The 14,590-nt window shown below is 41.6% G+C and overlaps 1 protein-coding gene across 2 annotated transcripts in view; it reads left to right on the top strand.

The window, feature by feature from the left end:
- The window catches only part of SHROOM3 (shroom family member 3), a 565,109-nt gene that overhangs the window by 269,965 nt on the left and 280,554 nt on the right, over window positions 1–14,590 (top strand). The window lies entirely within an intron of this gene.

Here is a 14,590-nt window from a genome sequence, read left to right as displayed (position 1 = left end):
GTCTTGTTATTTAGAAACCTTGTCTTATGTCTTGTTTCTCGTGAACCTTTAACTCTTTGCTTCTCCCATGAACTTTCTTTTTGTATAATCAATTTTTATTGAGAAAAAAAAACAAAGTGCAATAGCAAACAATGTATCACAAAAAACAAAAGACAAGGAAGAACACAACATCGTATGAACATGCCAATGGCGCATAAGGAAGCAGGCAGTATGAATTTGACAATCCACCATAATCATATCAAGAAAGTAACTGGGTGAGACGGGGACCATCGGAGCAGGGACAGGGCCGGAACATACCAATGTGGGCGGGGACGGGGCTCCCCCAGGTCCAGGCATTCGGCCCCATGTGACCCACCCCTCCCCCCCTAGAGGGGGGCAGAGGGAGAGAGAGACCACGTCTGCCTGGCAAACAGCACAACCACCCAGCCCAGCCTCAACGAGGGGGGCCACCGCACATGGCAGCAAGAAACAACAAAAAAAAAGGAGGGGGGAAGCTCTGCCAATCCTGTGAGGAAATCAGGGCACCCAAAAAAAGGGTGTGCCCGCGCTCGGCACCGTGAGCAAATACCATATAAAAAAAGAGCAAGGCTAAGTAGTGGAGGCATGCGAGGTCAGCAGAACCATGAACTTTCTGATTTAAGCCATGTCTCTGCAATATCTGTTTGCCAGAATATTGTGCTCTCTCCAGCTATATCTTCCTCTAGTCACTCTTGCTGCCTTCTGTATTTTGCTATCACTCATTACTAACCTTTGGCTTGTTGCTCGACTACACTTCTATTTGATCCCAACCTGCAACCATTTGTTACCGACCTCTGTTTTTTTGTTTTTTTTTTATTGACTAGGCTTCTGTTTAATCCCTACATGCTATATCTGCTACTAAACTCTGGCTTGCTCACCTCCTGAGAACCCCAACCTGGTACTGACATGCAGCAAAACCCATCTCCACCATCAGGAGCTCTGGTGAACACTGGTTAGTAGTTAGATCCCACGCCTCAGCTAAACTCACATCATCTGCCAAGGTGACCTGCTTATTTAATTATCCAACTGGTCAGTGGGAGCCTTTCTACTGCTATAGCTACTGGTTTCTGAGCCTGACCCCTGACCGTGGCAGACACCTTATATCAGCCTTTCTCAACCTTTCTGCCATGGAGGAACCCCTGAAATAGTTTTCAGGTGTCTGGGAACCCCAGCTAAAATGATTAGATCAACAGCTCATGGTACATTATAGCATGATCAGTATGTTGTTCAGAGTTTTAAAGAAAAACATAATGAATGGGATCCTCGATAGTCATAAAATGAAATAAAGTATAATAATGGCCAGAAAAGAAATGGACTAGGAACATTGTAGTACCCCCTTCTACTGGGGGTCAGTGTAGGCAGGAGATCAATCTGCTTTGGCTCTCTTCTAAGAGAACCCTAGGCAACCTCTGGAGAAACCCAGGGCTCCACTAAACTCTTTTTGAGAAAGGCTGCTGTATATTATTTCCCTTTACTCTTCCACTGACTGCTACAAAAATGGTTATGTAGGGATGTCAGAGGAGCTGGGCAAGCAGAGAGAGTAATTAGAGACTCCAAGAGGAGAAGAGGGCTGTGACATGGCAAGAGCGAGGGACTGTGCTAGCAAAGCAAAAGCTAGTCATTTTCTCTAGCACGTTTACCACTTCACGTCCACCATACGTTTAGAAACTTACTTGGACTGGGGTGATATCTTGATCAATGCTGCAGCTGCAGCAATGAAAGAGATATAATTTTTTAGGGCTGGCGATTCCCTACCAAGTAAAAGTAATCTAATAAACCCCTGGACTACTTTTACAGGCGGCAGAAGGGGGTCCCACCCTTCCCCACTGGGTCCCACCCTCCCCCACTGGGTCCCACCCTCCCCCACTTCCTCCCCCCCTTTACCAGGCTCTCCCATTCGATCGGGGACCCCGATAAAGATTCAACCAGCAGCATCCGGCTCTGGGCACACAGTTAGAGGCACAGATGTTGTTCCTCCCACTGTGTGACATCAGAAGCCGGAAGTGAACGGTTTTGGTTCTTTGTTTACCTTGCCGTTAATGGCCAGTATAGCAGCCGATCAGACTGATCTATGTTTGATTGGCTGCATTGGAGGCCAGAGGAGAGACCTGGGGTCTAATAGACTCCAGATCTCTCCATAAAGAGGACCTGTCATGGCTAATGCTATTACAAGAGATGTTGTTCACCCCCCAAAAAAAGCCATAAATAAATAAAGGTACAGTGTTAAAAAAATGTAAATAAAAAAAAAAAGTAAAATAAAATCATTTTTTAAAGCACCCCCATGCTCCTGCACAAATGTGAACATACTGTAGGCCCCGCATGCATATGTAAACGGCAATCGCTCCACACATTTGAGGTATCGCCATGAATGTCAGAGCGAGAGCATTAATAGTGCCAGACCTCCTGTGTAGCTCTAAACTGGTAACCTGTAAAACCTTTTAAAGCGTTGCCTATGGAGATTTTTAGGTACTTTATTTTGGCGCCGTTCAACGTGTGGACGCATATTTAAAATATGACGTTTGGTGTTTATTTACTCGCCATCAAATCCTCTGTAATATTTTACCAAACAGTGTATCTCTTTTAAATTGTGTTTCAAAAGTGGCTGCGCAAATATTGTGTGACATATATATATATATATATATATATATATATATATATATATATATATGCAACTCCCGCCATTTTATTATCTAGGGCCTCTGCTTAAAAAAATATATAATGTATGGGGGTTCTAAGTAGTTTTCTAGGACAAAATTATTATTTTTTACATGTAGGAGAGGAATGTCAGAATTGGCCTGGAATGGAAGTGGTAAGAGGTACATTGCATGTGAATAGAAAATCAATCTGCATTATAGTGCATTAGGAGGGCTATAAAAGTCAATGTTAACACATTTAAAACTCATATATGTGTTATGTGTCATACATCTGAATTTCCTTTTAAAGTTTAATTGACGTCAGGCAGCATTTGTCTTGCTATAAGAAAATGTTACAAAAAGATAAGACAGTAATTAGAAGTACTTAGCAGATGTTAACTGCTTATATCAACAAGGATTTTTATTAGATGATAATGATTCTCAGTGGCCTGCTATCAAGTCCCAGTACACATTCCTTTACTTAAGTTCCATTTCCTCCACATTTTTTGTTTACACACCTAAATCTGCATATCAGTGTCTAAATACACAGTTCATTTAGTGAAAGTTGTAAAGCTCCATGCACACTGGCTTAAAAATCGCTGCTTCTACAGGAGTTTTGCGTGTTGCCTGTAGAAGCAGCTCATTGTTATCCTAGGTGTCCATGCACATTAAGATGATTACAGGCATATTTTAATATTGAAATTCTGGGAGGACGCCCCTGTACGCCCTCCCAGAATAAGCCAACCGCCCTGTAGCCATCATTTGACAATTGCCCAGTCGGCAGGTGGTTAATGCTGCACTTAGTTTGGTGCCCCCCCCCCCCCCCCAGTGCAGTGTTTTCTCTTGGTCCTGGAGAGTCCACCTAGTGTTTCTATCTTGGTCTGAGGTTCCATGTTGTTGTAAGACTGTCCATCAGAACCCTTTACTATGTAATGAGCCTGATTTTAACTGTCACAATGTGAGTTGCCATTTGTCTTTTCACCACAATAAATCTGTTAATATAATACACTCAGATTGCGCCCTGCTGTTCTTCTTATCTGTTTTCCTAGAGATACGTTAGTCTCTTCAGAGGTGTTGCATCTGGTGCATTGAGATCAGTGGAAACTTACCCTGAACGCTCCACTTGGACTGTACGAATTTTTTGCTGTTCTGCATAGATATTTATGTACACGCAACAACGTTTTTGTGCCATATACCCCATTACTGCTGTCAAGCTACAGGTGTCAGAGCACTCATATGTGAAAAGTCACCATTAGATTAGACACATGCGATTTTGGATGCTGTGTTTTGGAGCTTTAAGTTACAAAACACTCAGGTGTGCATAGGACCCCAGTCCCATGGTTAGCAATAAATAAGAATTGAAACATTGTAATACTGAAATAATTTTAATTCTCTAAGTGAAAATCAGAGGAAACGAAAATCCTATAGAGCAGGGATTCCCAAACGACGGCCCTCCAGTTGTTCAGGAACTACAATTCCCATCATGCCTAGCCATGTCTGTGAATGTCAGAGTTTTACAATGCCTCATGGGATGTGTAGTTCAGCAACAGCTGGAGGGCCGTAGTTTGGGAATCCCTGCAGTATAGAGTCAAGACTAACCAACTTTCCACAGTGAAAGGTCTGTTTAAGATAGAAATGATAATGTTACCAAGTTACCAAGTTATTTACTTCAGAAAATCGGGGCAGCCAGGAATCTCCAAACTCCATGTGATAAAAAAAATTGGCTTTGATGAGATTCCTGAGAAAGTTGTTCACTGGGTGTACAATTAGGATAATTGTGAATAAGTGCAGTTTTGACAATGCAAAAGTTTCCACCCTCTTTCTATATAAAGACAAAATTTATTATTTTGGGTGAGGAGGGGGGGTCATGTAGTAAATTTGCCCTCTGTGGTACTTGCTCTGGTGACCATTGTAAACAAGGTGTAAAATGATGCAACATTTTCACATGTTCTGCACACATCTGTCAGAGGGTCGGTTCACATCAGGAATCGCACAGGAACGCACTTTCTGTACGGTTTCAGTGCAGTGTGTTTTCAGCCTATTCATTTGAATGGGATGAAATTGCACTGCACCAAAATTAGTGCATGCACTACTTTACCACTTGAGCTCCAGAAGATTTTACCCCCTTCATGACCAGGCCTTTTTTTGCTACTCAGCACTACGCTCCTTTAACTGGTAATTGCACAGTCATGCAATGCTGTACCCAAACAAAATTTCAATCTTTTTTTTCACACAAATAGAGCTTTAATTTGGTGGTATTTTATCACCACTGAGTTTTTTTATTTTTTTGCGATATAAACAAAAAAAGACGGAAACTTTTGGAAAAAATATATATATTTTTTACTTTCTGATATAAAACATATCCAATAAAAAATGTAAAAAATCTAATTGCCAATGGCCAGTGGCCAAAATGTATTTTGCTACATGTCTTTGATAAAAAAAAAATTAGAATAAGTGTATATTGATTGGTTTGCATGAAAGTTATTGCGCCTACAAATTTTTGGTATATATATATATATTGGAATTTTAATTTATTTTTATTTTTTCATACTACTAATGGCGGTTATCAGGGACTTAAAATGGGACTGCAATAGTGCAATCTGACACTAGCTGACGTTGGGCTGAACTGACTAACTGCCACTGACATCACACGGGACGGTAATACAGTGATCAGTGATAATACTATGCACTGTCACTGTGCTAATGACACTGGCTGGGAAGGTGTTAACATCTAGGGAGATCAAAGGGTTAAATGTGTGCCTAACAATGTGTAATGTGTGCACAGTGTGATGCTTTTACTACTAGATCTCTCATTTTTTCATCCCTGCTTTTTGGGAAATGGTTAAAAAATGCACTGCAACCAGATCGCATGGTACTTCTGTACTATGCAATCCAGGGCAGGCTGACACACTGTGTTTGGGGCATTGTTAGCATTGCATTGACTTCCACTGCAGATTATAAGTGCAGTTCATTTTGACCGTGGTGCAGGAAATGCACAGAGAACACGGATTTTGGTATGGACAGGCCCTAAGAGAGAAAGCTCCCTCACCTTTTAGAGATTTTCTCTTGCTTTCTGTTATGTCCCAGGAACAGGAAGTAAAGGGAAAGCTCCCTAAGATGCATACAAGCATGAAAAGGTAAACTGGCAGGGAATTTAACACTTTGATACCTGTTTTATGTGCATGCATTATGGTGCCATTCCTTGTTAACATCGTCCCCCTCAAACTAGTGTACAATGGAGGGCAAAGTGTATGCATTAACCTGTTCCGGACCACCCGCCGCAGATATACTGCGGCAGGCAGCCCCTCCTGCAAGAACCGGCGTAGCCCTACGTCGATCGCGTGCCTGCTGCTAGATGGTGACCCCCTGCGATCGCTCCCCGCTGAGAGAGAAGGACGGGCAGCTGTTTTAAACACAGCTGACTGTTCTTCTCTCTGGAATGATAACAGAGTGCCTGTGATCCTTCTATACAGGTCTCTGTGATAATTTCAAAAGTCCATCCTCCCACAGTTAAAAAACACTCCCCTAGGCTTACATTTAACCCCTTGATCACCCACTGTGTTAACCCCTTCCCTGCCAGTATCATTATTACAGTAACAGTGCATATTTTTAGCACTGATAACTGTAGTAATGTCACTGGCACCCCCAAAAGTGTAAAAAATGTCAGTTAGGGGTCTGATCTGTCCGCCGCAATGTCGCAGTCCCACTAAAAATCGCAGATCACCGCCATTACTAGTAAAATAAATAAATAAAATTGACATAAATCAGTTAGTTAGTAGACACGATAACTTTTGTGCAAACCAATCAAAATACGCTTATTGCGATTTTTTTTTTAAACAAAAATATGTAGCAGAATACAAATTGGCCTAAAATGTTTAAAAAAAATGTGATTTTAAATTTTTGGGAATGTTATATAGCAGAATGTGAAAAATATATATATATTTTTTTTTCCAGAATTGTCGCTCTTTTTTTGTTTATAGCGCAAAAAATAAAAATCGCAGAGGTGATCAAATACCACCAAAAGAAAGCTCTGTTTGTGGGGAAAAAAGAAAATCAATTTTATTTGGGTACAGTGTCGCACGACTGCGCAATTGTCCATTAAAATAACGCAATGCCGAATCGCAAAAAATTACCTGGTCATTAAGGGGGCACATCCTTCCAGTCCAGAACTGGTTAAAGCACTGCAAAGAAATTGCAAAAGTGTGAATACAGTATAAGTGAATGACTGTTTTCTAAAGCACCGCGTGTCATGTGAACAATTGCCATGACCTCTTTTTTTTTTCGGAGCCGGAGCAGTGGAACATGCAATAGCAATAGGCAGGACTGCTTGTGGTCTCTATGAGGGGAGCGTGTGACAACACAGAAGCACATTAGCAAGACAGGAATAAAGCATTGTCACCCTTCTAACAGGAAATGCCTGCACAAAGACTTTTGAGGCAGGTTCATCGGTTATTACTATATTGAAAACTGCAGATTTTTAAAAATGTGGAAAATTACTTTTACAATTTTTTTTTTCACCATGTTAAAGCTTGTATGATATTTAATTATGTGGGTTTACACATAACTCAATATAGACTTCAATTGAAGGGGACTTTTGGCTTTTTTAAGTTTAGATATGCAGAGAACCAGGTCAACTTAAAAGAAACCATGTTATATAAGTCTACTATTGTTTATATGATTTATAGTGTTTGCATGCATTACAGCACTTTGCATATTACCATAGCACTTTGCACTGACAAGACAACTATTCAATCTACATTTAATTCGGCCTCTGTCAAACGAAATGGGGGCCATAGAAGCTCATACTTTGGTTGCCAGGTGATCACATGTGAATAGGTGTGTGACAGGTTGACAAGTTTTAGATAAAAGATATACAGTAGGTTTCCGTTCTAATGTAAACATCTTTATTTCTCACGGTCTATCAACTGTAGGCCAACGAATACAAAGAGAAGAGTGAGAAGTTAAAGGAAAAGGCAAATAGCACCCGACCAGTAAAGCATTACCATTCTCACTTTACTGGTTTAACAGTAAATACACCTATTATTTCTAACCTTTGTCCAGCTTAAACCTTTAAATTAAAAAGACCATTTCATGTGATACTTTGCCAACATCAGCAGTTCCTGGCGATGTGTTATACTTCATTTTGAAGGCCTACAGAAAAAAAATAATTTATATCAATAAACACACCTTTTTATAAAATGTACAGGTCCTACACCCACGTGAAGGGTGAAAGGAGAAAAAAGTTGCATAATTTCAAACTGAATATTTAATCCTCTATATCCTGTTTCTTGATGATTATTATCTGGAATAAATATGCAAACCAAAAGTTCTAACCCTGCATTGACCACATTGGTTGTGTGCTCGTTCCTGGTCATTGACTAAAAAAAAAATTGTAGGCATAGACAGTCATAAAATTTGCATTTTCAGGAAGTTGGCAATGGCAGCTTTCATATCTTTAGCACAGGTTTCCTTTAAAAAATATTTTGGTCTTAAAATAATTTTCTTTAAATCTGTCACAGCTTTGGCAAGTATCTACCCAAAATTCTAGTATGTACTCATCCACCACCTCTCTGCATGTGCCTATACAAACCCTTGCAACATATATCCATGCATTCCCTCCCAGGATGTTCCCATACACCCCTTAGCATGCATTTTGTTGCATCTTCATGTAGGTGTACAGCCCTTCCAGATTATACTTACCATACATACTCCTTCCACCATGTACCTATACACCCCCTCTCAGCATGTATTGTGTTTCATCTACTTATGTCTGCTATATTTTAATGAATTTACTGTATATGCACTTTACTATACAGACATTTTAGACAATAGTACACTTCCAATCTTGTGGCCACAGACCCTTTGGGAAGACCCTTTTTTTTTGTTCCAGCATGACTCTGTCCCTGTGCACAAAGCCAAATCCATGAGGGCATAGCTTGAGGAGCTTGGTGTGGAGGATCTCTAATAAAATGAAAATTCTTAAAAAAAAAGTAAAAGCCAGCAGCTACAAATACTGTCTTTCTGTCTTCCCACAGTGGTTCCTTCTTCCTCCTGTAGGTCCCTGGCACCTTGATTTGACTTTGACTTCCTGGAGAATCGTAGCCATCTCCCTCTGCACTTGGCATGAGATTGGGCAGCACAGTGAGACTCATCCTGCAGCTTACTAGGATGTGTGGGGTGTCCCAGGAGGCTGCTAGCGGGACAGGGGGCAGGTCGCGCAACATCATTCTCGCCTAGGTTAGAATTGAGGAAGTGGTAGTGGATACCTCAAAAAAGATAACCGTTCCACTAAAAATAAAGAAAAATCAAATGTTTCATGGTGGGGGTAGGGAGGAAGATGAGGGGTACTTTCACTTTTGAGTGAAGGTCTTCTTTAATAGCAATACTTTTGGGAATAATGGGGAAAAACAATTCTGAGCTAGGTCTACTTACCCAACATTAGTACCTAATCTCATAAATGTATTTTTTCTGTTTGTCTGAATGGACACAGATTCCTTCAGAGACACTGTAGGAAAGTATTTCCCAGAAAAAGGGGAGACTTTTACAGTCACAAAAGAGGGACGTAAACCCAAATGTGTATATTTTCAGAATGGGATGCCCAATAAACTCATATAGGTGTGACAGTTGGGTGTCTGCAAAAAATTTTAGCTATATAGTGTATTGTTAAAATCCATTGGCACCAGTAAGATTAAAAGCCATCTATTCTACTATGATGGCATTAACATCAATACTTTTAAATATCTTTGCATTCCAGCCCAAGAACCTTGGTGATAAATCAGGAAATCAAGGAGTCAGAAAACAATAGATACTTTCTGGAAAATATCTGATAAGCACACGTTTAAATATTTGCTATATGCGCACATATAAACATATCCAACTGTCATATGTCGCCATTAAGAAAAAATAAGTTATTACCTGAGTTTTAGCTATTGGCATAAAACACTTACATGGAACGTACTGTAAAGTGACGTTGGTTCTGGATGCCTTAATGTGTCTGGTATTTACAAGGTAAATGAATGTGAAATATCCAGAGTTTTAGAATGGATTGCATTTTGCAGCAGATGGACTCTACAGTATAATTATAGGTTATAAACAGAGTCTGCACCCATTTATATCAGGGCTTGCTAACAGCAGCTGGTTCCTAGCAACTGCCATATTTATAGGCACACTATGTATATTCTTTTTTATATACAAGAACATTTAGATCATTTGCATTGTAGATATTGTGTACTGGAGTTTTAAATATAGTTTTTTATGCTTTAGTGCCTGCATTTTGTTTCACTGACTAATACAGTTTTGTGTACATAGGCACATTGTTCTCTCTTCTAACTACCTTATTAATAAAAACACCCTGTTAAATATTAGTGTTACAGTAAACACAACCACATACCAACCTCCTTTTAGATGGCCATAGACAAGCATTCTTCTTTTTTTAATTTTTTTATTTAACGTGGACCAGTGGCGGCTGGTGCTCAAAATTTTTTTTGGGGGGGGGGGGCGCAAAAAGAAAAATGTAATAGGTATTGCTTTGCATCAAAAAATGCAGTAAAAAATTACGTGACTTTGAAGTCATGGTACAGGCATGGCACAGGTGATGGTATAGGCATGGCATAGGTGATGGTACAGGCATGGCACAGGTGATAGTACAGGAGATGGTATAGGCATGGCACAGATATGGTATAGGCATGGCACAGATATGGTATAGGCATGGCACAGGTCATGGTACAGGAGATGGTATATGCCCCCTTTTAATGCAGAGACCAGCGTACATGCCCCCTTTCAATGCAGTGACCAGCGTACATGCCCCCTTTCAATGCAGAGACCAGTGTACATGCCCCCTTTCAATGCAGAGACCAGCGTACATGCCCCCTTTCAATGCAGAGACCAGTGTACATGCCCCCTTTCAATGCAGAGACGTGTACATGCCCCCTTTCAATGCAGAGACCAGCGTACGTGCCCCCTTTCAATGCAGAGACCAGCGTACGTGCCCCCTTTCAATGCAGAGACCAGACTTCTTCACAGACTAATAATGTAAGAAGACATTTTCCCACTGACCACCGATGTAAGAAGCATTCTTACCACTGACCACCAACGTAAGAGGACATTTTTCCACTGACCCCCAATGTAAGGGGATGTTTTTCCACTGACCACCACCTATATAAGAGACATTTTTCCCCTGACCACCAAAGTAAGGGGACACTTTTCCACTGACCACCATCAATGTAAGGGGACATTTTTCCACTGACCATCAATGTAAGGGGACATTTTTTCACTGACCACCAACGTAAAGGGACATTTTTCCACTGACCAACAATGTAAGGCCCCTTTCACACTTGAAACCTGAAAATCGCGCAACTTTGACACAATCCGTGCGTAATTTTGAGGTCTATGGACCACAAGTCACATCATAGTTGGACCAAAGTAGTGCAGGGACTACACTGAAGTCGCTGCGACTTGAAATCACACAAATATGAAAAGTACTCATTGGAAATCATGGGATAAGACTTTCCAGTCCCAAGTCGCAGGACAAGTTGTTCAAGTGTGAATGTGGCCTAAGGGGACATTTTTCCACTGAACACCAGGAGAACAATATATTTTTTACCATCTGCATTCCTTTTCTGGTCAAATACCACAGTTTTTTTCCATACAGATTGATATTTATCATGATGACCAGCATGCTAAGCAAGCCACTTTCTGTTTTCTTTTTATGTTTTTTTTTATGCTACTTATTATGAGCTGACGATATAATTATTATCAGAGGCTCCATGGAACCTAAAGTTATTTCATGGGTCCCTCCATGTGAAAAGGCAGATCTACAGGAGCAGGGATCACATTGGAAACACTGTAGCTAGTTAAGTAAGATGTTCTGCAGCAGCTGCACAGTATTGTCATCACAGCATCCCCAGTGCCAGGAGACACCAGTAAAGCAGCTATGAATAGCCCATCCCTTGGCTGATGAGTGTTAGTGTCACATCTCCTGCCAGGCTGTGCCCAGGGAGAAAGGGGTCAGTAGCCTTGCAGTAGCAGGCAGCCTGTAGCGCCTCCCTCTGTGGGCTAATACTCTACAATTACAGCCCATGCTGCCTCCAGTCTCTGTCAGCTCTGCTGCGATCAGCCTCTGCACTGACTCCGGAGGATCTCAGGTACAGGGTAGGAGCTTCACCTCTCATACCAATGCCATGCCATCTGCAGGGGTGAGCCTGGGCACCGCTGATCCCTGGGCATGCAATGGCTTTGTCCTTCTCTCTGCTGCCTGGAGAATCGTGCTGTCATGTCTGTGCTTTACTTTCCAGCCTACCTCTCCTTCCTAACCCTTCCCTGGATGGTCAGCTGCCTCTCCTGCCATCCAGAGGGGGTCACAATGGATTGCACTTTGCTATGGAACAATGCATTGCTTCCATTAGGTGACCGTTTGCTCTAGAGGGCGCCCTCTAATGTTGAGGTTGGGGTAGTGTATCTGACACACGTGTGTCGCTAATGCCAGCCGAAGGGGTCTTGCTGGCCATAACTGAGACACTTACCTGGCGACGGCTCGGCTCCCGGCGGCGGCTTCTCCCCTCCTCGCGACTCCGACGTCCGTCCTCTTCTGCTCGGATCCCGGCGGCGACTTCTCCCCTCCTCGCGACTCCTCTTCTGCGGCGGCGAGAAGGTGACCGGGCGGTGACGGTGAGTGACTGATGCACGCACCGGCACCGCCCCCAACGAGGTCAGCATGGATGTCCTGAATCATGATTGGTCCAGGCTGAAGTCTGGACCAATCATGATCCAAGACATCACAAAAGGGGGTGGTGTCTGCGCTACAGTTACGCCCCAGAAGGCCGCCAATCTGCGCCTCTGCGGGTGGAAACCCCCCCCCCCCCATAGGCACCAATGAGGCGGGCGCCAAAAGGGGGGTGGTAGTTACGCCCCAGAAGGCCGTCAATCGGCGCCTCTGCGGGTGGAAAACCCCACCTCCTATAGGCACCAATGAGGCGGGTGCCCCTTGTGGGCAAAACATTTTTTTTTTTTTTAATCTTTTTCTTTTTTTGGGGGGGCCGCCACTGACGTGGACACATTCTTCCATTCTCTGATAATCAAAGTAAATATCTGAAGAGGAAGGCTGTTAACTGAATGATCGGTCCTCTTACATATAGAAGTGAATATGGCCATTCGTTAGTAAAATGGTAGCTATCAATATTGAGTAAGCCAGTGAACTATAGCCATATATTAAGGTTGACATGAGTGATAATGACATTATATAATCCAGTTTGTCAATCACTTGAAGTATATGTAGATCCAAACATTTTTCTATTAAATAGATTAAGGAGGTTTTTTTTATTGTCTGCGGCCCATTTGGGTGTTTTCGCTTTACATCCTAGAGCAGTGTTTCTCAACCTTTTTTCAAACAAGGCATCCTTTAAAATTGTGCACAATTATGAGGCACCCTATTCCAAATTATGGAAAAACTAAAGCTATGGACTAAACATAACCCAGCAACATCCACGCTCGTAGGACATCCAACCTTAGTGATTTGTTCTTCTAAAGCAAATACACCTTTGCACGCTGATACTGACTTGTGTTCCAACATTTCTCCTCTCAGCTTCTTTCCTTCACTCAGCTAATGTTACCCTAGTGCTGGCGGAGAGGGGCAAACAAGGATGCTGTGTGGCACCTGACATCCTCCTTATCAACCGATGATTTCATTGGTTGATAGGATGCCAGTGGGTAGAAGGTTGTAATTGTGCACAATGAAAACCTGTGGCTTTGTGTAACTAAAATGAAGGCTTCATCCACCTGCTGGCTTGTATACAACTTTTGGTAATTTTTTAGGCATTTTGCCAAGGCACCCCTGAAAAAACCTGAAGGCACCCCAAGGTGCCTGGGCACCCTGGATGAAAAAGGCTGTCCTAGAGGCACAACAGGAAGGGAGAAGAAATCTCTCAAAAATCTGAGGAAATCACCTCTTATCTGTCACTGAAACAGCTGCCCTCATTGAAAGATATACCCTCCATTCCTGTTCTACTAACAACCATAAAAGTTTGGATTTCTTCTGGATTTTATGTTCAGCTTCCAGGACAAACAAGGGGTTTAAATCTCCCCAGTAGGGGAACAAGCACCAAAAAAGAACCTTGAGAAAAATTGTAACCCTCCCCTACTGTATACCAAACTTTAAAATAAGTTAGCAGTGAGCATACAGTGACATAAATATTTGGCTAAAATATTTTTTTTAAAGATCATAGAGGAAAAAGCATATTGAAAACACAAAAAATGTTTTGAGCAGTTATTATTCTTAGTGTAGTATTATTATTATCAACTTGATTTAGTTTTTTTATAAGTGTTTCCAAAACCTTGTTGTTTTTGCTTTTTGATCTGGCCAGTAGCATACTTCCTGTCTCATGGAGGGGCAATGGAGCCATCTTTTGACAGCAGCATTCACAACGTGTGGATTGGGTAGTGTTGGATGTGATGCACTAAGAAATTTAGATAGACTTTCCTAACAAATTAAAGTCAAACTCTACTTTTTTTTTATGCAAGTTCGGCAACAGTTTTTTCCTTTTGGGGTAAAGGTTTTGCCTAAATGAATAAAAGCTGACAATTGTAAACATTCCTGTCAGTGGTAAATTGTTTGTGTCAACTCTATTTGCTACTTTTGCTGGAAAATGTAGTTTGTTAAAGGTAATTGAAAAATAACAGACTTACTGGTCAGATCACCAGGTGAAAGGGAAAAGAAAATACTATATATGCAAACACATTTAAAGTGTTACTAAACCCACAACAGTAAAATCAGTCTGTATATGCAGCAAAGCATGCTTGTTATACTCACTGTGGAACCTAAGGGGTTAATCCTCTGCGTTGTGTAAAAAAGCTGTTTGATCCTGACTTCTATGATCCTCTCCTTCTTCCACAGTCCCCAAACTATCTCCTGATAGAACAAAGCCTTGGGGGGCACTCCTAACATG

The sequence above is a fragment of the Pelophylax lessonae genome (genome assembly GCF_965119305.1).
Source record: "Pelophylax lessonae genome assembly, chromosome: 1".
Classification (NCBI taxonomy): Eukaryota; Metazoa; Chordata; class Amphibia; order Anura; family Ranidae; genus Pelophylax; species Pelophylax lessonae.
Note: the sequence above shows the minus strand (reverse complement) of the source record. Positions and strands in the feature narration are given on the sequence as shown.